The 25,357-nt window shown below is 37.6% G+C and overlaps 1 protein-coding gene across 1 annotated transcript in view; it reads left to right on the top strand.

The window, feature by feature from the left end:
• The window catches only part of SNX24 (sorting nexin 24), a 93,723-nt gene that overhangs the window by 970 nt on the left and 67,396 nt on the right, over positions 1–25,357 (top strand). The gene's annotated exons all lie outside the window — the stretch shown is intronic.

Below are 25,357 nucleotides of genomic sequence, written 5' to 3'. Positions count from 1 at the left end.
GCCCTAAAAAATGGGGGTTGCAGGGTATTGAAGACTTTCAGTGATGAAGTAGATGTTTCTCCAGTTCTGGGCTACCTGAGTCTGGTGAATTAGAAAAGATAGGTAAGAGGAGAAAGTGGCACTGTGAAGTGCTGACTCTCCTTGAAATGCAGCCTTCAAATTAAAGGGAATGGGTGACATTCTGGAGGATTACAAAGTTGATGAGTGAAGTACGTTTTTTCTATGAAATGAAATCGTAGAATACCCCAAGTTGGAAGGGACCCATAAGGATCATCAAGTCCAACTCCTGGCACCATACAGGTCTACCCAAAAATTCAGACCATATGACTGAGAGCACAGTCCAAATGCTTCTTGAACTTCTACAGACTTGGTGCCGTGACTACGTCCCTGGGGAGCCTGTTCCAGTGTGCAACCACCCTCTCAGTGAAGAACCTCTTCCTGATGTCCAGCCTGAACCTCCCCTGTCACAGCCTGACACCATTCCCGTGGGTCCTGTCACTGGTCACTAAAGAGAACAGATCGGCGCCTGCCCCTCCACTCCCTCTCATGAGGAAGCTGCAGGTCGCTGTGAGGTCCCCCCTCAGCCTCCTCTTCTCCAGGCTGAACAGGCCCAGTGACCTCAGCCGCTCTTCATATGTCTTCCTCTCTAGGCCCCCAAGGGTATGGGTAATTCAATTGGTTGTCTTCCATCATCACCCTTATGTACAATATTAACCTCTAAAACAATATGGTGATGATCCTAGAAGTGCTTCTCAACCCAGTTGAACTTTTACCACTCTCTTTCCCACAAGTGCTGGTTTGCTCAGAATGACAGTGCTTTCAAACGTGGCTGAAACAAAGGGATGCCAGAGATGATGTGATTAATGCTGTAGAGGATGATGCAGCTTGGTGTGCGTTGGTTCCCTGCCAGCCTGGTCATGTACCAGGAGGTCTCAGAGGGTGTCTTCTGTGCTGTGGTTGTCAGAGGCCATGACAGTGAAACGGTCTGAAAAGGTGTTTTCTTGAGGAGGGTGTTGTTGCTGGTTCTCATTTCTTTGTTTCTAGAAGTGGTGATGGTGGTAACCTCCTGCGTGAAATGGCGGACTGTAAGGGACCCCTTTCTCTCTGCAGGTAACAGGACATGCTTCCTTGACATCTCCGGGCTTCTGGTTACTTCTTTGTCAGAACACGATGCGCTCATCCTGCCACCATCTCACTGCCTGGAAAGGAGAGATGGAAAGAGTGTTTGGCCTTTTCTGTAAGGAAGGTTGTTACCAACCGGCTGGCTTGCTTTCAGCTTGCTTTCCTGAAACCTGGTGGTTTTCTTTCTCTGCTTGGTACCACTAGGCAGCACTGGGAAGATGGCATAGTCAGAGACCTGTCAGGCACCAGCTGCAGGAGCAGAATAGAGTTCTGGAGAGGGTGAAGGTTACAGAAACTGGAAGCTGCTTCCCGGTTTCAAAGGGAAAACCAGGGAGAAATCAAGAAGTAGAAGGACCCAAGACCAAGTGGGGTCTTGGCCAATGAAAAGGTCAGGTCAGGAGAGAAAAGATTAAAAAGAAAAATGAGGTGAAATTCTGTAGTGCCACACTTCAGATAGTGCTCAGTCAACAAAGTAAATGGGGAGCTCACTCCCTTCTGTCTTTGTTTCAGGAGCTCAGCTTTACTAAAGTGCTCTTCTCAGATACAAAAGCCTAAAACTTTACACCTCCTCCTCCCCCTCAAAAAAATAATAAAAATAAAAAAAAAAATCTTGAGTAAACTTGCACTTGTTCCAGTTTTGTTCAGGGCATATGTAAAACAGTGAAATACAGAATAAGGAAAATGTCTGTTTTCCTTGTGGACAACTAGATTTCATTGTCAGTTTAAATTGATGACACTACCTTCCAAACTATTGAGCCTGTGCTAATAAATGCAACAGTTGTTCATAATTTGGCAGTGAATGACCTTTAAATGTAGACGCTTACTAAGGATATCTCTAGGGAACAATTTAACTTCGAAATGACACCCATGTGTTCTTGTTATCATTTAAATATGCTCCCTTTGTCAATAACAGAATAATAAATACTAGTTAGATTTCTAATGTTGATTCTGATGCTAGGGAACTTGCTGAATAAATTAGTGTATGTTTGATTTATATTGACCAAAAATTTTTTACAGTGGTATATTGCAGGTCAAGGTGACATACATTTAAATGTGTTACAGAGCAGAGGGCATACTTGACTGACACATGTGCTTACTACGTTTTTAATTAACACTTCAATACTACTCCCAAAATTGCTCTTGGAGTTGCAAATGTTGTGGAAGCAAGATATGACCTGTAAGACAGTGAAGTGCCATAGATTTATTTTTTTTTTTGAAAGTATGTAGACTTTATCTTCACAGAAGCAGCAGTTTAATTACTAGGCTATACTCTTTGCTTATGAAGTATAAAATTGCACAGGCTTGAAGTTTGGTACAAATTATGTACTTCAGCATTCTTTCTTCTTAAAGCAGGTATGTACAGAGTCAAAAAGTGAAGCTGTTAGGTGTTCTTCCATAGGTAGCCCAAGACTAGGCCACTGTAGCAAGTGATAAAGGGGGAATATTTGTAAGTATTGTTGTTGTAAAGCGTGGAGTAATTATGTGAATGAGTTTACTTCAGAAACTTCAAGCATTACTATTCCAAGTCTTTTTCTGAACCTCTGGGCCATGTGAATTTGGTAGTTTAAAAAAATCAGAACTGGGTCTGCCTGCCTTGAGGAGGATACTGGTGAGGATGAAAACTTTGTTCTCACCAGTCTGGCTTGTGCAAGCTCACCAAGTGTTACTTTGAATCACAAATCCTTCTGAAAAGCAGCAACTCCAACCAAGTGCAAGGGAGATAAGTAGAAATGTTGGGTCTGTTGTTGCAAGTTAGATACTCTTTTTGTCACAGTATCTAAACAAAGAGCTTTCAAATGTGGTGGTGTCTGTACAAGGGAGTCATGGCAGGTGTGTACACATATATTCTCTCTCCTACATCAGAAGAAGAGAATAAAGTTGATTTGAGAGATACCAATGATTCTGTAATGTCAGAAAAATGAGGTGGGAGACCATTGCTTTCTTCAGTTCCAGTGGAGGAGAATGAATTAGCAGATGATATTGTTAACCAAAATTTATTTTTTGGTTAACTTGTGCATTTGGCAGAGCTGGTGATTAAATTTCTTTCCTCCAGTCAGTTTTCCTCTTGACAGACTTTGAGTCAGTGATATGAAACTGACTGCTTTGTGTGCAATGGGAACTTGAAGGGTATAAAGCAAGTCAAAAGATAATTTTGCAGTGCACTCGAAGGCAGCTAAGGCAGAAAAAAAAAAGTAAAACCAAAGTGAAAAAACAGACCGATTGTGTACATAGCGATCAGTTAGAGTTGTTTCTGGTTTTGTGTTTAATCAATTTGGGGATGTAGGCAGATTTGACAGAGACATATAGTTCCCGTGATCTCTAATTGTTGTGCAATTGTTCAAAACCACTGATTCACAGTCACGAAAAGGGCCATGTCAGTGGAAAGGGCCATGTAACATTTCTTAGAGCAAGAAATCACTCTCAATGTGCTCTTTAGGGAATTCAGCAGTAAAATAAAGAAGTAGCAGAATGATGACCTGTATCAATTTACCATCTGAAAGACCAAGAGTTGACACTTTCTGACAGTAAACCATAACTGCTAAGCATCCATTCCGCAGTTCTCTCACAAGATTACTAATTTGTGGTTTTGATGAGGAAGTTACATTTTCAGAAAGATAGGGGGTAGCAGAGCATTCAGACATGCATCACAATGAAGATGTATTTGAATTTCATTGAATCTCTGAGAGGTAGTAGTGACAAAACTTTGTTAATAACACAATGCTACCAGTGGAATTATTTCATCAGAGGGATTCATGCTTAACTGCTTGTGCTGGTGTTTTCTGTCTCTATAACATCAAGTTATGCTACTTGTAAAATCTTGTCAACAAAGATAGCGTTAATACGTTCTTCACTTCCCTGGAGGAGTGAGAATGTACCAGGCTTAGAAATCCAACATGAGGGAGGATGGAATTGATCACTCTATTTTTTTATTATGGTAATGCACATTTTAATTGGTCTTTGAACTTTTTAATGTCCAGTGCAATTTATTTGAGGTTTAACTGTTAATTAGTTATCATTGTAATGTCATTTATTTTATTGGAATTTCAGTTTGTAATGATGCCATTTTTGGTAGGTGTCTGATGAGCCCTTAAAAAGTTGAAGATGTGTTTTTTTTTTTGTCTAGAGCACTGACTAGGCTATTATATTAAGTAAGTTCATATTGAAGGAGCAGTTTTAGAAAACTGTATTTTTAATAATAGATATTTATTTTTACGATAACAGGAAATCCTACAAATTCTTCAAACCATTACAATTCAAAACTATCAGCTGGAAAACACTACCAGATAATCCATCCGTTTATAAGTGATAATTTTTGCAGACTTTATGAGAATTTGCAAATAATTTGCATGAATACTTCGTTCTCAACCTATCTGTCTCCCTTTTTAAGTCCACTTTTGAAAGTTTAATATAGTGGAATTTAAAGGGTAGCTTATGTGGAGGCTGAATATGCATTCAAATCTTAGTGGATCTTGAATAATGGTCTTTAAGTCTTGGTTGTTCTTGGAATACAGAAAAAAATAGGAAAGAAGTCGATGGAACTTTGTACTACAGCTTGGTGACCTGGTTGTGTTTCTTGCTCAATAGGCCACTGAGGACAAAGTTTAGCCAGCTTGGGCCCAGCTTTGCTGAGATGCAGAGAGGCGCGGAGAGGTGCATGTCCCCTGGCGTGCCGGGAAGGGGGAGACCCCAGCACAGGCAGCTGGCTGGCAGGGCGCTAGGAGGTGGGACCACAGTGCTGCCCCTCAGCCTGCTGGAAGTGCGCCTGTTCTGTGCCCCTGGGCAGGCTGCTAAGCAGTTTTGATCGTTCTTACTGTCAGCAGCCATCATTTTGCGTTATGGTTTTACAAGAATTGTAGGAGGATGTGTATCAACTTTTCATATTCACTTTTTGGTAAGCCTTAGATTTCTGTGGCTTGGGGCAGGCTAACATCGCGTTTTGTTAGGGTCCTCTGAAAGAGGATTTTGATGACAAAGCAGAAGTGTTGTCATCTACTTTGAAAGTGTCATTGCGTTCTTTATGGGAAATAAAAGGACTTCCTGATAACAAGTACCTTGTGGCTAAAACATGGATGCTCTCTTCCCTTGAATGGCATTTATTATTATTACTATTATTACTTCTACCTAAATACAATGCAACAAGCATTTCACGTTTGGTAAACCAATAAATGTTGTGTGTTATGTTGTTTTAAATGAAGTTATATGGCACACTGCGGCAGTGCTTAGGTACCTCTGGGCGTTTGAATAAGATAGGAAAGAAAGAGCCTACAAGAAAGGGGCACCATCTGCGTTCCAGGTGCTCATCGAAACACCACTTTTCCTCCCATTCCTCCGCGGCAGGTGCGGTGAGAGCTCCCCCTCCTGTTCGTAACACTCTTCAGCCCTAGAAATGCATGTGTAGGAAATCTGTGAAGATGCTTTTGAGGCTGAAGCTGCCACCAGTGCGGGTAGGGTTGGTATTGTATCACAAATGACCCTCAAGCCTCCACAGCATCTTCCATTTAGTAGATTATTTATTTGTGTATCACAGTGTTTGCAGGTCACAGTTAAGACCAGGGCCTCTAGGCAACAGTTAAACTGCGTGGTACAGAGAGTTTCAAAACTCATTCTTACCTAAACTGGTAATAGCTGATTCCTGATGAGATGCTGTGAGAAGTAACATCTGTCCTTACCCTGCATCATTACTGCATTGCTATAGCATCGTTATTGCAAGACTACTCAATGCTTCAGTATAGTGAAAATGGTATGGGACTTCTGTGGTGGTCTTTTCTCCCACTAGTGTACCTTGAGAACTGTGAGATAAGAATTACTGATCTCCATTATTTTATTTTATGTATTCCTTGTCTCATCCTGCAATTGATTCACTTCTTAAAAATGGATTTTTTTTTTTGTACAGGAGCAGAAGGTATTCATGTGTTGCAGTATTTCCAAACTGGAAAATAATGAAACCTATCATCTCTTACATAAGGACAAAGAAAGTCTTGATTGTGGGGTGAAACAATCAATTGTTCAGCAGCAAATTTGTATTGATTACAGTGAACTGCTTTTATGAAAAGTGACCATACTTACCTCAGTGAACTGCCTTTACGTATGGCCTCACACTGGTCTCAGTTTCTTTGCATTTAGATTCCTGTCTTGTTACTTAGTGGTCAAGCTCTGTCCAGGAAGAGAACTACCTGGTCATGTGCCTTGCAGTCAAGCTGTGATGGTAATTACACTCTAACTTTCATGTTCTCTTGAGATGTGAAAACATAAGGAACATGTCTTCATTTTAATCATAAATTAAAGAACTAATAGATTTACAGGAATGTCAGAATGTTATAACAACATTTACTTTGCTTGAAACCTGTGAAGAAAAAACAAAATGTATTTGGAGTAGAATGCTATGTAACTGTAAAACAGATTTGGAGTTCAGTCCAATGCCATTATAGGATCAGAAAATGTATTAGCCTGTTGCTTTTCTTAGTTCTGCCAAATTTTAAGAAAAAATATGTTCTGCAGTGACATAAGCTACATGAAATTCCAAACTGTTCCATTTTTAAAAGTATGTTAGAGAACATTTAAAAGCTAAATTTTAATATTAAAAAAAAAAAAATCCATTCTACCTCAAAAATACAAAGACCTAGCTTCTGTTTTTAAGTAATAATGAGAAAGTATAAAAGGACTGTAAAAAAAAAAAATAAATAAAAAGCATCCACTTTTGGTATTGAATAGAAAATATCAGAGGCTTTTCATTTTGCTGAGTGCTTAAAATATGGATGTGTGATGGGTAGCAAATCATTCTTTTTACCATTCACCGTGTTTTAAATCTGTTTTGACACAGATTACAAAACTCAAGTACAGATTACAAAGCTAAAGTGTGGCTGAGGATGCTATGTTTTTCCTGCTGTATTTTTCCTATACATCACAATCTGGTTCTTTAATATTTTCAATTTTGCCTTCCCTTGGCAGAAATATTATGTCAGACTTGCAGGCTTTGTCATAAATTCTTCATACCAGTTAGGAAAAGGGAACAAATATTCTTCCCTTTTAAAACAGAACTTAATAAGAACTTACCAGGAGTGCTAGAAAGGGTAGTAATTGTCTTCTCTCAGATAAGACAATCTTTATGTTGTCCTGAATTAGAGACAAAGTAGGATAATATATTTTAAGTTCATTGTTTTCAGTTAAGAAATCTAACATTTTCTCTTTACCTTCCAGTGCATAATTTCTACCATATATGTATCCAAAAGTAAGTGTAAAGGGAGTATGTTGATAGGAATCATGAATAGTTTTAAGAATCACTCTATTCCTACATGCATTTAATATTCATGTTTGAGTTTTTCCTTTACTACTAAATGGTTTGTGGCTAATTGCAGCTTTGGAAAATCTCTAAACCTAGTTCTAAGACTGAAAAGAAGGAGTAGCATCTGGTTTGTAACACAAAACCCTAAATTATAAGCCTGATTTTTGCACAGTCCGTGGAAGAAGGAAGACGTTTTTTTCTGAAAGTTCAGTGTTCTGTAAACTAGGAAAAAGGTGACCAGATTTTAGTTGCCTAAGCCATGAATGCCACTGCTTCTTCTTCTGATCTTTTTTTTTTTTTTTTTTTGTGAATGCTATGAATGTCATTATTCTTCTTAAATTCAGTAGCCAAGATAATACTGCTAAAGCAAAACTTTTGATCTGCTTGAGTGTTTGAATAATACATTTTGTGAGCTGACACAGGAGAATGCAGTTACTTTAGTTTAGAGATGCATTTGGTGTCTAGGTAAGAAGTGGCAATGTAGTGCACATTTAAAACTATTTTTTGCTACTCACCAACTAAATTGTCAAAAATTGCTGATTTGAAAGGGGGTAAAAACCTGCTTAAAGTAATCACAGATATAACTGTTATCTGTTAAGGGCTAAGAACTTAATGCCCCATTTCTCAAATGAGTTTTTGCAATAACGAGATAGCTGTATCACACTCCTAAGTGAAAAGCTCATGAACCTGCCTACATGGTTATTTCCAACCTCTACTGTGCTAACAAGCTCCCAAAGTTGTTGCTTATAAAAGTGGAAAATGGACCTGATAAAAATGTTTAGTCTGCAGGGCTGCATTTTATTTATCATATCACAAAAGAACAATGTTTTGTTGCATCATGGTCAAAATAGAAGCGACCTTGCTTGTTCATGAGTGCTCAAAGCTTACAGATAAGAGGCAAAATAATAGAGTACAACAGAAAGAGTGTAGTGTAATTATTTGTGGCTTGTCAAGTGAAGCCCTCTCAGGCCCCAAGTGATTCAAATCTGGGAACTCTGCACAATTCTGTACACTAACCATAGCCAGCATCAGAGAAATCTAAGCCAGCTTCTCCGACAGTGCTGAAATTGCATCAGTTTGTCATGCACTGAGCATGCCAGCTTCACACAATATCATTTGCTTGCAAATCGGCCTGGCCCCAACGCCCTGAGACACATTCTTTGGTATCTGACTCTTGGCCTGTGATTTGTCATGTCTCTAGTGCTATCGGCGTAAAGTAATTTTAATAGATTCTGATGGTTTGCCTGTGGAAGGTAAAGAATGCACTACAGATTGTGTCAGGTAGCTTTCTATGGCATGTAACGTGGCAGAGGCCCTCATGATGGTGATAGCCAAACAAAGAGTATGGAGAAATGAGAACCCTATTTTGAGTGGTATTTAATGCCCCCCTTCTCAACACCCTGCAGTGGACGTCTTTGCTAACTCAGCAGATACAAGAATTTGCAGCTTAACAATGCAACATTATTTGTGCTTAAGTGTTGTTTATGTGTCAAAGATGCAGACAAAATTCAGTGGCTTTGTTTCTCCCTTTTGGGGAAAAAAGTGCTTAAAATGTAAAAATGTTAAGTGATTTCTGTGGACTAAACTGTATATATTTGATTATTATTTTCTTGGTGTTTAACTCCGTTATTTGGAGCTTAAATACCCTCTAAATAAAATCACTGAATTTTTTAGCAATTATGTTCTTCAGTAGTGTTTTTTAAAAAAGAGAGAAAAACTTGTACAATTTCTGCCTAAATATATCTTATGTTAAATTACATAAATATACCTTTTAATATAGATTTCTGATTAATTTATTTGTAGATTTTAATTAGTTATCTGTGAATTGTTGGATAATTAGATCTTTGTTTACAGTAGTTTTCTTTCATTATGAAGTAAGTGTATGACATTTTTTTACTCTTTGTTTGACACCACTGAGATGAGATTATTTCACCATTGACAACTCTGATCTTTGCATCATTTTTTTTCAGCTGACTTCCTTAATTGATTACCACTTTGGTGTTGGAGCCTGCAGCATAGCTCTCCAGAATTCTGCTGACACCAATCGATTAATGTGAAGGTGTTAATGTTAGTGATTTCATCTAAGAAACATTCAAAACCATGTCAGTAATCTGTTCTTAAAAACTGCCAGATCATTGAATCTTCTTGTTTTGAACATGTTAGTTTGGGTTAACAAGAATTTCTCTGAAGTGTGGAAAAATATGTATTAGTTAGTCCTGTGGGAAGAGAAAATTTTTATTCCATTGTTGTACATCGCTATGGCATACATGCACATACTTTAATATTTAACAGACTGTTTTAAAAAATGTTCTTATTAATATTCATGGTATCTCTGAGGAATTTATAAAAATGCCAGAGCACAACGCATTTCTTTTTAATTTTACCTAGGGAATTTCTGACAGCAATGTAACTCTGAGCAGCCCGCTAGCAAGTCTATGCAAGTCAGCCACTTTCCTTTCCTCTTCAGCTTCCACATTTGCTTAGCAGTTTTGTTTAGCTAAGCTAAATGCTCAAATGAGCCTGCATTTTTTCACTCTCTGTTCTAAATATTTTCAGAAAAATACTATTGCATTACACAGTTCCTCAGAGAAACTCTGGTCAGAACCCACTGTTGCTTTATTGTACATGAAAAGAAAGAAGGAAAAATTCTTTTCAAGCTTGAAGTAGACCAACTTTTGAAAATGTTTTGCTTTTATTCCTTGGTGGAGTTTTTTGTAGTATAGTTTCTATTGAAACTTACTGTACATTTTTGCATAGTGCTTAACTGAAGTGCTATACATGGATCACTAAAAGAGCTCTGCCATATTTTCTAGTTAAAAAATGCTGTCAGTTGTGGAAAGTACAAGTTAGTTGAGTCCAGTGCAGATGCTCTTAACATTTGAGTTTTATTTGTACTGTTGCAAGCTAAATGAGTTGTTGCTAAGCAAAGACCAAAGCCAAACCCCTTATATTTGCACAGGGGCAGAAGGTAGGCATGCATGCATACACACATGTTGTACATATGTGGCTACAGGTATTCAGAAGCACATGTGTATGCCAACACTGGAAGGATTTATTGAGCGTATTGCAGAGAGCTCTGTTTGTGGTCCTGTATGAGCTAATGTTTTAATGACATGGATGATGGGATAATGTCCTTATTTAAATTTGCCATCAACACGAAGGTGGAAGTAAGAGTGAACATGCTGGAGAACAAGAGTAGAATCAAAAATAAATTTGAATTGGAAATACTATTCAAGAAAGGAAAATAGGGTGCTAATTCAACAGGAACTGATGCCAACTGCTGATCTTAACAAATAATAATCAGTAACACAGCATAGGATCCAGCAGATCAGGTAACATGTCTTCTGAAGAGACGGGGTGCTTTTCCATCACAGGGTGGCCATGATGCTAATGTTAGCTGTACCCGCTGGGGTTTTGAAAGACGAATATGAGAAAGAGTAGTCCTTACCAATGCTGAGTGGAGTGTATACTAAGCTGGACACCCATGTCCAGACTTAAGTACTGCACTCTAAGAAGCATGGGAACTTGTGGGGAAGAGTGTCCATAAGAGAAAGCAATGTAGAAGGGCATATAACTATTACACTACTTTCTAGATTGATGATAGTTGTGAAGAATCAAATGCACCTTTTTTTTTTTTATGTGAAAGGAGAGAGCACTGGGCAGCAACTTTTTAGCAATCCTCAGTATAAAGGCTGTTAGAAAGACAAAGGAGGCAAATCAGCCTGCCAATTGAAGATGCTGTAATCCTCTGCTGGGCAGTTTCTTGTAATCTACAGCAGAAGTGAAAAAGATTTTTTTATGAAGTGGTGTTGAATAATGAAGGTACTGCAGCATGAGAGTAACTTTCAGCAGTAGAGTATGGAAACTGTCTGCATGAGGTTTAAATGTTTCTGTCAAGACTAAGAAGTATAGTTGGTCCTGCTTTGAGACAGCAGGGTGAGCTAGGTAACTCACAGAGATAGAGGACTAGAATAGATCTGCCTGAGGTCCTTCAGTATTGGGAGAGAATATGCAGAAAACTTGTGTAAGTAAATTCCTTGGAAGGTCTGAAGTAGAGCTGGCCATCTTCCAGCAAAGTCTTGTTAAAACTTATTTGTGTAAGCCTCTAGCAAAAACTCAGTAATTGTTCTTTGCATTATTTCAACAACTTTACCTCTATCCAGTCCCTAGCCTCTTATCACTTACAAATTCTGTGGCTTTCTACAGTTCCTGAGAGTTCACCTGGAGTAGCTCTGTTCTCTTCCCCTTGGAAATATTAGAGGTTCTCATAGTGGAATGGTCACTGAAAGAATCATGAGCTGCTGCCTCTCCAGGTAGAGAAGAAACATCTTTTATTTTCTTAGCCTTTTGCAAGGTCTTCCTGGAAGTAGTCATTCTTTCCGGTCCCCAAGTAGCATTAAATTTTGAGGCGAATGCAGTGATTGGGGCAGACTTGTCACACTAGATTATTTTTTGTGCATTGTTTAAACACTGCTAATACTCTTCAGTAAAGCATTTTGTTCAGTGTTCACACTGACCCCAGTGCTTATTTGTTTAGGACTTCAGCCTTATAAACAGTGCAGAACTGGACCAAGTGTATCTCTTTCCATAACTGTACATGTACGTAGCAATGAAGGGAGGTGCAGACTGGGGGGATCTGATTCTATAGGCTAGTGAAGAAGTGAAAAATATTTGGTTTGACTCTTACCTCGGTGCACCTCTTCCTGTATATAGTTTCTGCCATAAAATGCAAGCTCTTTAAATGTTTAAATTGCTAGATGGCTGGATTATGAAGAGATGCCTAGAGTGGTGTTTTACCTGTGAAGCAGAAAGCAGCACAGGGACAGGAATGGCAGGAGGGCTGATCAGAGCTCTGGTTGTCCATCCCTTTGTCCCTGCCCATGGCAGCGGGGTTGGAATTAGACAATCTTTAATGTCCCTTCCAACCCAAACCATTCTGTGATTCTCACCTGCCTGGTTTAAAAAAAAAAAAAAAAAAAAAGCATACAGGCAGGCTGTTATAAGAGGCGAAGGCCCTGCAGGAGCCTTTCCCAGAGTTAACACCTGAAAGCACAGATGTGTTCCACCCCAATCCTGTCTAATCTGAAGAGGCGTGAAGGCGGCTTATACATTTCCTAATGACAGAAATCAAAGCACAAAGACCAAGCAGTTTGTGCCAGTTCCCATCAAGAGTTTTCAGGAGCTGATCAGAGACCTCTGTTTTAGAGACTAACAGAATATTCCAGGGGGATTTGTGTAGTGGCTGTTGTTGCTGTGTTACCTACCTGCAGAGTTTACTGAAGATAATGGCTAATCTTGTATTTAGTTAATGCATTAAGTACCTGTTTTTTGCTTTGTGGCTATGCTCTTCCTTGCCATTGTGGACTTTGGTGCTTAAAGATTAGTGCTATCGTCTTTGCCTGACATTTCTTACGTGGTGCCTGCTAGTGTATACCTTGCCTGTGGCCTAATGAAGGAGCCACTATGTAATGAATTTCTGGAAAGTTCTTATGTGCTTGGTCCTATGTTTGCTCTGTTGAGCCCTAACACTCTCTGCATCTCAGACCATATGTTTTGCCAGATGTCTCAGGCAGAGCAAGGCAATAAAGCAGTGCTATGCCACCTGCCATTCCAGTTCCCTTCTGCTGCTCTTAGACACATCCACAGGTTGCTTAGCTTCATTTTATTCTCAATGTCTGTAATTCATTTATTGTTTATGTCTAGGTGTAGCTTTTTACCTTTAACACCAAGAAAACAACCAAAAATCTTCTGCAGTTCCTGCAAGACTAATACTTTAAAAAAGAAGGCTTGGTGCAAAATAGGTGTGCAGTAGTATGGCGATGTGCTTCTGGCCTGAGCACTAAATAAGCCCCTTGTGTTTCACTGCTGTCCTTGCATAGTGGGTGTTTGGTGCTGACTGAATTAGAAATCCTTAGTACACAAGGATCAGAGTTATTAACAAAGAAGGTGACTAAGATGAAAGATCTTTATTCCTGGTAGCTCATACAACCAATTTCTGTATTTCTCAAGGGAACAGGGTGAGATTATGGGGGACGGTGTGTTAAGTAGGCAATAAGAGTCAACATTTACTCAGGTCCAGGTTGCACAATTTTTATGACGGAAGCCCCTTTCTGCCTCCTGCATTATAACAGTTTTTAATTCTTATTTTGTAGACAGTGAAACATGATTCCATTTACAAATCATCAGCAGATTTGCGGAGGAGCATTGGGGACTGATTGATCAATTTATCAGGGGAGGCAAGTGAATAGCCAGGCAATTTGTGTAGTGGCTGACAGCCTTTGACTGGAGGCCTCAACGCTGGATCATCGAGGCACTTAACTAGAATAATGAAGTATTAATTATTTTTTTCTTAAGAACAGTTTCAGCACAAGCTTATTTGGAGAGATCCTTTGGACACTCAAATCTGCACAAGAGACAAGGTACCATGAGGACACACTCTGAAAAGGAGTTTGTGGAAATTCCCAAACCAGCCAGATATTTTCTTGCATCCCTGCAGTCACTGCATGGCTTTGCACTGCTGAACAGAGACCAGGTCTTGGAACCTGGTACAGGTAAAAAGCTGTAGTTTGATCAGAGCAGACTACTGATTATTAAGTTTGGTACCGGAGCTGGCTTGGCAACAGCTTTGGCATTACGTTACTTTCTACTACCATAAAGAGGGAGTAATGGTTTTTAATAGGCTTATGCCCCTTCTGTTAGTGCAAACAGCTTGAAAACAGTCACTTTTCTGATGTAACACAAAGCTACAGACTCCCTGTTTCACCAAGAAGACTACAGGAGACAGAGGTTTTGAAAATTTAAGTTCTTCAACTTTTTGACAGGTTGTGGATAGTACCAGGCTCACCTAGGCTAAACTTCTAACAGTGCTTGGCCCTCTTGAGATCCGTCTCTTAGGTTTATCTCAGAGCTGAGAACATGATTTTCTCCTGCCCTGGCAACTCCTCTGAACACTTTTGACACTCTTTTTGGAGACACCTGAATGGCAGAACTGCACAGGTTTGGTAAACCATTTCCTAGAGAAGCTTTCTGCCAGATTTACTTCTTGGTATCACAAATTGGGTGTCTGGAATTAGCAGATGTTTCTGAAGTTTTTTGAATTGAGTGTTTCAGTATTTCCACGTTCACAAAAGATGACTTTATTTTCAAATACAATTTCAAATCTCAATTTTATTTTCAAATACAAATTCAAATACAAGTAATATTACTTGTATTTGATTTCTGTGAAGAGTTGGCATAGTCCAATAAGGATACAGTAGAAAAAATGGTGATAAGGAAGTTGGTAATGCTTGGTTCAATTCAGGTTTTACATGCCACTTGTCAGGCCTGGGATCAAATATGATGAGCAAGGCAGACCACGACAGCATTGGAGCACTTGCTCACTGAACGGCACCAAGATCATGAGAAATAAGTTTTTTAATTATCTCTGAGTCATTAAGCACTAAGGGATTGATTAAATTATACGTTATTTCTTGATGTTCATGTCTTTGGAGTGCATGGCTTTTAACCTCAGTGTTATTTTGTTTTTGTTTTTTTTCAACATAATATTGTCTAAATTTTATACTTTCACAGAGGATGTTGTAGGACTCTGTGTATTTCAGTGGAAATAATAGCAAAGTTCACTGTTTGGTTTTGAAAAAAATGTCAAGTTACAGTTGTCTTAAATATTTCATAGCATGTCATTGTTGTTTTTTTCTTATATTCTTCTTTGTGTAACATTGTAAATATTTAAGTATGGCTCCCAAAAATAAAATCTCTATAACATGTGGAGATCCTGTTGAAGACCCTAGGGATTTGGTGTGCTAAATTAGCACTGGCTGAATGCATTTCAAAAACAACTTTGGACTGTAATTGTTCACTTCAACAGCCTTGAGTGGTCAGAAATGAAGAGTCAGGGTGTAGGCTAGACTGCACATGACCACTGAGAGTTCAGACGTCCAGACTTTGCCCCCAGGTTCCAGCTACCCCTGAGCATCTGGAACTAGTGGTGTTTTTTGTGAGCTCCTGGTATGAACAAGTCTTGTGCAGCTGTGGGCTGAGTTGGTTTAGATGCAGTAGAAATTTTCAGTAGCTATGGAATATCCCTCTTAATTTGCAGGATTTTTTAAGCAGGGAGAGAATGTTGAATTTTTGTCTGTTAAGCTTTCTGAGCAAAGGTTTCCTTTAGGAGTGGCAATTAACATTGCTTTCTAGAACTAGATTCTTGGAAGAATACTGGCTGAAATGAAGTCAAAAGCAAATGTTCCTCTTGTTTGGTCAATCTCCTGCATGCTTTATGTTGTAACTATATGTGTGTGTGTTATTAAAAAGCTTGATGGTCAAAGAAATGCACTGAGAATTCATGTTTAGTGTAAGCTTTACTGTTTCCAAGTTGGTTTTCAGCCTAGCTGGGTAATGACTTCACACAGTGTGTGTCTAATATAGAATTTGTTTTTTAAAAAGTGAACATTCAGCACTTCAATTAAACAAACATTTTAAGACTTCGTTTAAATTAATAAATGATATATATTAAGCGATACGTGTGCCGTTGATTAGGTGATCAATGTCAGAGCACGTTATTGGTCATCTGGCTTATTAGATAGTTGTGTATGAAACCAGGTAGTATTTAGACTAATAATTAGATAATTCCATGAATTTGTGTGTTATGTATTATATAAACAGTAGCAAAATTAGTCTGATTCATGGGGGCTTATTGTAGTAATTACTATTCATGTTTAATTGGGAAAGCATGGTAAGTATATGTTTTTCTCATTTAAAAACTGGTAGACTGGAGTTTGTTTCTCCTAGATTTTTATAGAATTTTGGGGGGAAACATTTAAACTCTTAATAATAATGTCTGTCAGCCACAGAAACAGGTATATGGTAAGCATTCTTTACAAGCCCTCTGCTTGTTTATTTTGTTACTTATATTAAAAGGAGGAATTAATTTTTAAGAGTCCATAGGATGACTGGACTATTTTTGCCTCTGAATTATTACTATCACCCATTCTGTAACTTGAAAGAAATATGTAAATTCTTTACCTGATGTTTGCCCCTGTAAATTAGGGCAGATTCATTCCCAGGAGTGATGGTTTCTTTCATTTTTTATCTTTGTTCGGGTGCCTAGCAGACCGGTAGGGGTCACTCTATGTATGCATTGAATATAGCAAGTATGTAAGTCACTTTAATTACTTTTTTTTTAATTGCATATGCTAACATACTTGAAAACAATAAATTCTAGAGAAGAATTGTACTTGTTATTTATTATATGATTCTATTATACTTGAGTTGGGACTGTCTGTACCAAACATAAAGAACATTTCATAACATTTCATGTCATGACATTCAAATGCATGTCATGACATGCTTTTTAACATTTCATAAGCTAACTGCGAAATGTTGCACATGCCAGATACTGGATGTCTAACTTGATACAGCTTCAGAGTTGACTTTGAGAGTGTCAATCTTCACATCTTGAAGAAAAGCTGAATGGTTTGAAAGCAGCTCTGCTTGGAGCTGCTGCACTTCCGTTCCCTAAAATTCTGAAAAGAGGCTGGTAAAGTCTGGTGAGACAGATCAATGGACTGCATAAATGCTTCAGTGATGTTTTCTTGTATTTCACTCAAAAAGTGAACTTTAAGGCCATTTTTGACAAGTTCTGTGGAAAGATACCAGGCACGTTTTTCCTTCTGAAGTGTGTATCTCTAAAGAGAAATAGATGGCTGATAATATCCTGCCCAAGTCTGGTGGTTAATCATGCAACTAGTTGATAATCAATGTGGTCACATCAAACCAATATATGAGATCCATCTGTTTCTAGTTTTTCTGTAATGGCAACATTGAGAAATATCCCTCTTCCTTCCATAAAATCTATATCTAAAGATTTGAAATATTTTCTATATAAGGGTGAATAGGGATGAAATAATATGAACAACCTGATCTTCTCATAAATCAAGTGTTTATCAAGTTTTAAGTGAAATAGGAAGACTAAGATTTGTTGTTTGTATTACTTACTGGAATTTCTTAATGAGGGATACATTGTACATAATTATATGGAGCTAGCTTGTCTTTTAATTTTCATGTCCTCTACCTATTCTCTTTTTCCAGACTTACTGCAGTAGTTTCTGTACGTGCATTATTCTGTGCCACAGTCGTGCCAGTAGGTGCTTACATGTGTTATCTTGAGCCTTATCTCCATGTTGAAGCCAGAAGGAATCTTCATCTTAAATGGTCTGTGAAGAAATTCTAGTTTTCCAGGAAAATCACCCCAGTGAGTTCCAAAACTCACTCTCAGTTCCTGGATTTGGGCAGGTCACAGCGGTCTGGCAATTTGCTTCACAAAAGCATAAAGAACCTCGTGGAGTTGGTAGAAACTGAGATAAAGAGTAAGAACATCTTTTTACTTTTCTCTGGAACAATAATCCTCGTAATCCCTGTCTGTCAGGATTAAACTGGTTAATTTCTGTAATACTTGTACAACAGCAGATGGGAGCAGAAAGAGATAGGAGAGTATGAAGGGGTAGCATTGCTTGTTTTTCTTTGCCTGATGAAGTATGTTTAAATTGATTGATAAGCAGTATCTGAAAACTTGTGCTGATCACTTTTAAATGCATTCCACCCTGACAACAGAACCAAAGGTCTGCATAAGCATCATCTCTTTCCATAATTTGGCTGAAATTTTAGTGCTTTTGGTAATTTGTGCATTACAATGAGGGATATCTTTGCTTCTTCCTTTCCTTAACTGTCTTCCCTTTTCCAGGCATTATATAGCATTGAGGGGTGGTGTAAACAAAGTGGTAGAAAAGAACATCATTCTTTACATTGCATTTTTATTCTACAAAACTGGTATTTTGGTTGATAAAGCATTCTAAAGAGTGATATCTCACAAGCACAGAAATATTTTCAAATGACTCATAAATATTTGATTAGCGTAGAATAAAAATGTATCAATCCTGTAACAAAATGCTATGACCAGCTTTTCAGCAACTGTTACTTGAATTAGTAAGACTAGTTCAACTTCACAGTAAGAATTTCGAAGTGTAGTATGAGATTGCTTTTTCCTTCTTGTAATGTTTGTTCACTGCATCTCCAGTGAAGCCATCATAGCTCAAAGGAATGGCAGGTTTTCTTGTTTCCACCTGCCCCCAAGTATACTGGTTGTTCTGGTCATTTAAGCTTAACATTTTAACACCTTTACTCCATCGGAACTGGTCTTTGAAACAAAAACCCACTGTCATTTTCATTTCAAACACTAATGACTTTCATTATGTTTATCAAAAAATAAGAAGATTGAATATTTCTGCCTCTGTGGCATACATAGTGATATTCTGCAGTGGTTCATGTTAATGCTATGTTGCTGGCATGCTGGAAACTGAGGTTATTAGTTTCAGTTACACAATTCTAACAGTTACAGTTGTACGTACTACTAAACCTGACCTACACATGATTTATACTGATGGTTAATGATAATTGAGTAGTGATAATTAGGAGAGTAATGTATGCTCTTTTAATAGGGAATATTTTGTTAGAGCAAATGATTGATTGTATTACTTCTTTCAGTTGCAATTCTTTCTCCAAAAAAAACCTATCCATTCCAAGGATTGAAATAAGGTTTTCTTTAAGAGTTCAGGGGTCCAACAAAAATTAGTAGCATGACAAAATATCAGCATACTGAATTATACTTCAAACAACTTGATGAACCAGATAACCAGGAAAACAAAGTCATTTTGCTTCTTTATCCATGTTAGAAATATTATCATCTCTCTCTAAAATATACCCAAAGAATGTTTTTTGAAGTATTTTGACAAGAGCACCAAATGCGTGTGTTTGGAACCAGTCAAAGGAAATTGTTTCCAGGATCCTGGAAGGATAAAAATCACACAGAATCACACAGAATTTCTAGGTTGGAAGAGACCTCAAGATCATCGAGTCCAACCTCTACCTAACGCTAACAGTCCCCACTAAACCATATCCCTAAGCTCTACGTCTAAATATTTTTTTAAATGTTTTATAAATAAATATTTTTTAAATATTTTACCACTTTATTAATTGCAGCAATGTTGCTATGGTTTTAAATGAATGTGTTATTCTTTTGCTTTACCTGGTTTTCTACACACATAAGTTTTGGTTATATTCAGGCTTTTTTTCTTCAGTCACAGCTGTTGTTATATGCCTTTTTTAAAAACTTGATTTGATTTTCAGGTGTATGTGTATACCCACTTAACTTAACTTAAAAAAAAAAAAAAGTAAAAAAAAGTAAAACAAACAAACAAACAAACAAAAAGAATCCCAAACAGTAATAGAACTGAGTGTTGACAACATGGAAGCCACCCACCAGGGAGGAGAGATTTTCCTACATCATACAGTAGAAAATGTTGTACTGGTGTTAGATGTTACTGCTTGTGCCCTGTACGGAAGACAAATCAGTAATTTTGGCAAGGAACAGAGTAATGTTGAAGCTGGAAGAAGGAGCGAAAAAAACAAACATGGAAGTACACCGCAGAAGTTGTTGCAGAGCCTCAAGAAATACGTGCCTTCAGTGTAAAGATGGGACCTTCTCTGAGTGGCATGTTTTGCAATGGAAAGATACGATTGTGATACATGTTGTAGTGACTAATGCTTTGGGATTCAAAACAGCAGAGAGAACTGTAAATTACTGTAAATTAGCAAACATTTTAAGTGTTTGTGACCACATGCACGTTTCCTTAGTCTTTCAGGATTCCTTTTTAAAACGTTAGGTTCTTGGCTTATTGTAAACCTTTTTAAAGACAACAGCCTATGGCATTAAAATCTATACTTTTCCACTAACAAAGAAAGATGCCTCTGATGCATAATGAATCCAAGTATTAGTTTTTCCTTTGACTTTGACTTTAACTCTATTGAGTTTAACCAGGAAAACAAAAGTCATTGCTTCAGCTTAGTGTGCCTGTCTGGAAAGAAGTGATGATACTGCTACAGGCATGCTTTGAGCAATGGCTTGGGCATTTACCCAGTTCATATATCCCTGTCATAAAGAGTCAGTTTCTGTTCTTTTGAAGTCAGATGCAGTGATGTAGGCTTTCTGTGAATCATTCACAGGGAAGAAAAAGTCTTCTGTCTCTTCTGAAACAGAAACATGCCTGTGATGGATGTTTTCCTGTAATAAAATAAAGGAATATTAAAGTAATGTCCTAAATATGAACAAATCATTTAGATTATTGCATGCTGCAGTTAGGAGCTGGTAATTGCTTTAGAAAAATAAGAGCTGGATCTAAAAGGAATTAAGTTGTAGCTATCACATGTGAAAGTTGGTGTATGCTATCTAAAGACTGAAATAGCAAAGTGTGTTTATTGTAATTCTCTTTCAAATTCTGCATGTCCTCATGTATCCATATGTCAACAGCCTGTCATACAGTCTGTGTTTCTATTAGCTCCTACTCTATTACTGTAGAAATACATAGCTTCTTGCTTTTCCTGAGAGAACTCTCTCCAAGGTACGTCGAGCAAAAGTTGGGAATAAATACTAAGTAGTGTATCCCTGATTTTCAGGGCAACTCAAAGTAAATTACTGAATGAAAAGAGGTGTTTCTTGTGTTTTGTACAGATAGTTTGTACTTCAAATAAAACAGACAGTTCTAGATCCAGGGTTAATTTAAAAGTAGATTTGCTTTGGTTTGGGTGGTGTTTTCTTTTTTTTTATAATTGGTTATGAATTGCTGCCATCATCAGTATCAGTGTCAAGGCTTTGAGCCCAGATATTTATGTGTATCAGACAACTGAGATGAAGAGAATTTCCTGTTTTCTGTATAAGCACAATGTACAAGAACCAGACTTGGAAAGGACAAAATGTAATTTGTCTGCAACTTCTTGTCTAAAGATATTCTTCCTGATAATTTTAGACTTCTTATGAATAAAAGTTTATGTTGTAGAGGATTTTATGGCAGAAATGCAGAAAACGTCCTTGCCTCTTTTTTCTTTGTTTAAAAAAAAAAAAAAGGCACTGCTAAAATAAGCTTCTTAAATATACATAAAATATCATCCTATCTGTGCTGTCCATTGTCTGAAATGCTTCCTCTTCCCAACAACTTCAAGACGATTACAGAGTTTGCTTTTTAGACGTTTGGCATCACGTATATTGACGGTGACTGTTTTTTTTTTTCTTTCATTTTCCCCTTAGATCTATACATATTAAATATGTTTGGTTTTGTGTATGTGCAAACAAATGCTGACAGGCAACCATAGTATCTGAAATGGCGGAATTACTCTTAGGGCTATGCAGAACCAACTGTGTGAAGATGTTGAAGGTATATTTGAAAACCGCTTGGTAAGATTAAGTCTTTGATTTCATTTTTCTGAGTCATTGTAAATATCAGCTTCAGGGATGAAATGTTCAGTTACAGGTAATGCACATTGAAATTCTTACTAATTTACAGTGAGATCAATTCACCTCCTTTGGGGTGGGGGGGGGACACAGGCAAAAAAGGTATTGTGCCAGGGTTAGTAGAATAAATTGTCTTGCAGTTGCTGGGGGGGGTGTTTATCCCCTTTTGAGAAGAAACTGGGAAGTTTCATTACAGCAGGACAAGTAGTTGCTCGCTACCTGAAATTTAATCCAAAATTAGCCAGTCTCCAAAAATCTTAGCTTACCCCAAGACTTTTTTCAGTATCAAAGCAAAATTCTTCTAGATTGTTTGCAGTAAGTGTGTTACAAGAACACCAAGAAAAGAAGACTCTTCTAACTGTTAGTATTTTTGTCTGACAAAAGTTTCAGTGATTCAACAGAGGTGAAAATAGCAGGACTGTTGCCATCTTTTCAGTTTGTTTGTATGTGGCATATGGGATTGTCCGTGTTGTTTCTACAAGAAATAGCAGAAGATATACTAATTTACAATATTCAGTTGCATTTCTCTGATATTTTTAAAGCATAGATTTCTTTAGCTATGTAGGACATGGATTTAGTCAACCTTTGGTCTCATGCTGCTTGTCTAAGTCAAGGGAAATGCCTTTTCTGAGAGCTGAGTCTTTTATCTCTTCCCTTTTGAAATGGAAAGAATTTTATGAGTGTCTGAGGTGGCCAATAGTTTTGTTTTGAATCTGAAAACTGTTTTAAATTATAAGTAGCTAAATTATGTGCATGTCTTAACTCCTCAGGCTGAGCAACACTTACTAGTCGTGAAGAGTGACTCTTGGACCATCTTTTTCCCCTCCGGATTTACTTCTTTGTTTCAAAGGCTTACTTGCTTCTTTCTACTCTAACATGAAGAGCAAGATTTTCTGAGGTCTGCTCTGTTGTCAGTGCACCCCTAGAGTTTTATGATTTAAAGTTATTCAGTTAACATGCTGGCTTTTTTGAGTCTTTTCTGTTTACTTTGTGCTAAGACTACTTTGAATCTTTCATTTAGACTGCTAATATAAACATAGATTCTGTAAGGAATGGGTATGTAGTTACATCCTTGCAGGTTGCTATTTGGAAAATGAGCTTACACACTGACATGGTTTTCTATTCAAGGTAACAAAAAGAGGAAAGTAATAAAATTAAGAAAATGAATGTTTTAGCTTTAGGACAGTGGGTATGGAGAGATGCTGCCCAAGAACTCTTCAGCATTAAAATCAATACAGTTTGAAAGACTCTCATACAAGTTGATATAATAACCTCTGAAATACTAATGATCAGTTATCACTTCCATTGGGAAGCTGTACCAGTCCCAAGCACAAAAATGGTCATTTAAAATGTCTTTACTAAGCAGTACAGAATTCTACAGAAGTAAATCTTGAGTAGTTCTAGCTCCCTAAATGGTAATTCCATCTTTTTTTAAAAGGTCAGCTCAATTAGATTTTGGCAAGATTGAGTCTTCAGTGTCTCTTAGTATATTCATCAGGACACATTGGCTGGTAGTTTGCAAGTGTTCATGAACAAATCAGGTTAGTAATACATTGGTACCAGTACAAATAGATTGTCCTCATCACCACATAGACGAAACACTCATGAGAACTGCAATTCTTTAAGCACTAGTGGCATGATATAATGAAGTTGTATTCCATTAAGCACTTGTATACAAGGGAGCAAAATGTCATCACCTGAGTGTGGCTGCATTTCTGTGATACAACCTCATCTGTTCCGTCAACTAGTTTTGCTCTGATCAATAAGCAGTTTTCTGTGGCCTTTCACTACTGTCAGATGTCATTGAATGATGTAAATACACGTCAGAAACTAGAAACTTGACAGCTCACCTAGACTAAAGAGAGAAGTGCGGGAGGTGGTGTACTGAATAGACAGAAATGACAGCTGATGTCTGCTGTGTATAAATGATTTGGTATCGCTGCAGACAAGACTTTTCATTTTCCATAAGCATGCAACAAAATGCTTGTGGCTTGTACATGAGTCAATCATTCAAAAAGACTGAAGAGGAAAAAAAAAGGGCTTTTTGTATCACAGGACACAATGTTTAAATGGTCCACTTACAAGTTACTTCTATTTTATTCTTGTCTTTTGACACTAAGTCTTGGGTCCTAACTCTGATAAAAGAAAGGAAGGTTAAATAAGTGATGAAATTTTTCTCCTGGACAGTATGCTGTGGAGAAAATCTCTAGTCACAGTGACATACTCTTTCGTCAAAGAATTCACTTCCATCAGAGAATTCAGGTTTTTGTTACTGAACTACAAGATCAAAAACTTGAGGGTGTTTTTGTGTTGTGTTGGGTTTTTGTTTGGTTGTTTTTATTTGGTGGTGGTGGTGTTTTGTTTTTGTTTAAATTTTGAAATGTTTTTGAAGTAGTTTTCAAAACTGACAGTAGAGTAGTAATGAAAATAGATATGTACCACCATGTTGAATTATAGATGAACTGTGCAATTTAATTCTTATTTGAAATTTTTGGTCATACTTCATGATTCCAACAAGAGATCAGCTGTTGTAGGTGTTAATAAAAAGAGAAATGCGCTTAGTGCTACTCTGTATTACATATATAATTCATGAATTGTGGGTTCATGGGTTGTTCCAATTTTAACATGAGAAATTTACAACACAAATTCTAGATCCCAGTTTTCTGGAAGGAGGGGAAGTTTTATGGTTGGAGCTAGATAGAAATTTAAGTAAGAGCACAGTATTTGACTTCTTGTCTTGAGCGTTGGTTTGATTATTCTTAAGTAGCATAGATGTCTTATTTTTACCATGTTTGCTTCTGCATAAAAAGGAAAACATCGAAGTTGTGATTTTAAAGGGAAAGCAAATTGAAAGTAAAATGAGATGTGCTGTAAAAAAAAAAAAAAAAAAGAAAAAAAAGAAAATAAATAAAAGAAAAAAAAAAAAAAAAAAAAAACTTTGATGTAGTCTGAAATAACACAAAATCAGTACTCTAAGGTACTTGTAATACTAGTCTCACTGATGCATCCTTGTACTCTTCCTCTCCTGGCCACTGGCAAAACTGCGTAGAATACAAGGGTGTTTTGTTTTGTTTGTGTCATAGCATGCATGTGGACATGTGTCTGTAATGAAGTAGCTGTCCTATCTAGTTTAGACTTCACTGCCTGCATGGTATTGTAATTTTTTTAATGTTCAGTGTCTTACCCGTGACACTGAAGCATGAGTTGTGTGAAGAAAAGCTTGAGAATTCAGATTTGCAGCCAACTTTGAGTGTTTGTCATGTGGCCGGTTCTCTTACACTGGAGGTTTGGTCTTCACCAGTCACTAATTGTACTGCCCTGTGTCTACCATGTCCAGGCTGATACGAGTCAGAATTCCCATTGACTTCCAGAGTCCTTGGTTTAGGCCTTCAGGACGTGTATCACCTCCACATCTCCAAGGGTTTTCTTACAGGACTTCCCAACAGTAGCTCTCCTCAGCTGGGAAACCTACACTAGGTCTTCTAAGGGAGGCGTGAATCTAGATTTTAAAGTAGCCAAGGAGAAACACTGTAAATTAACTGCATCCCTATTTTCTCAGATGTCAGGTCTTACCTCTGCCTGTCCTTTATATTGTTAATTATTTGGTGTGACTTAGC

Source organism: Aythya fuligula, chromosome Z (genome assembly GCF_009819795.1).
Source record: "Aythya fuligula isolate bAytFul2 chromosome Z, bAytFul2.pri, whole genome shotgun sequence".
NCBI lineage: Eukaryota > Metazoa > Chordata > Aves > Anseriformes > Anatidae > Aythya > Aythya fuligula.
The sequence above is the reverse complement of the archived record's forward strand: the minus strand, read 5'-3'. Positions and strand labels throughout refer to the sequence as shown.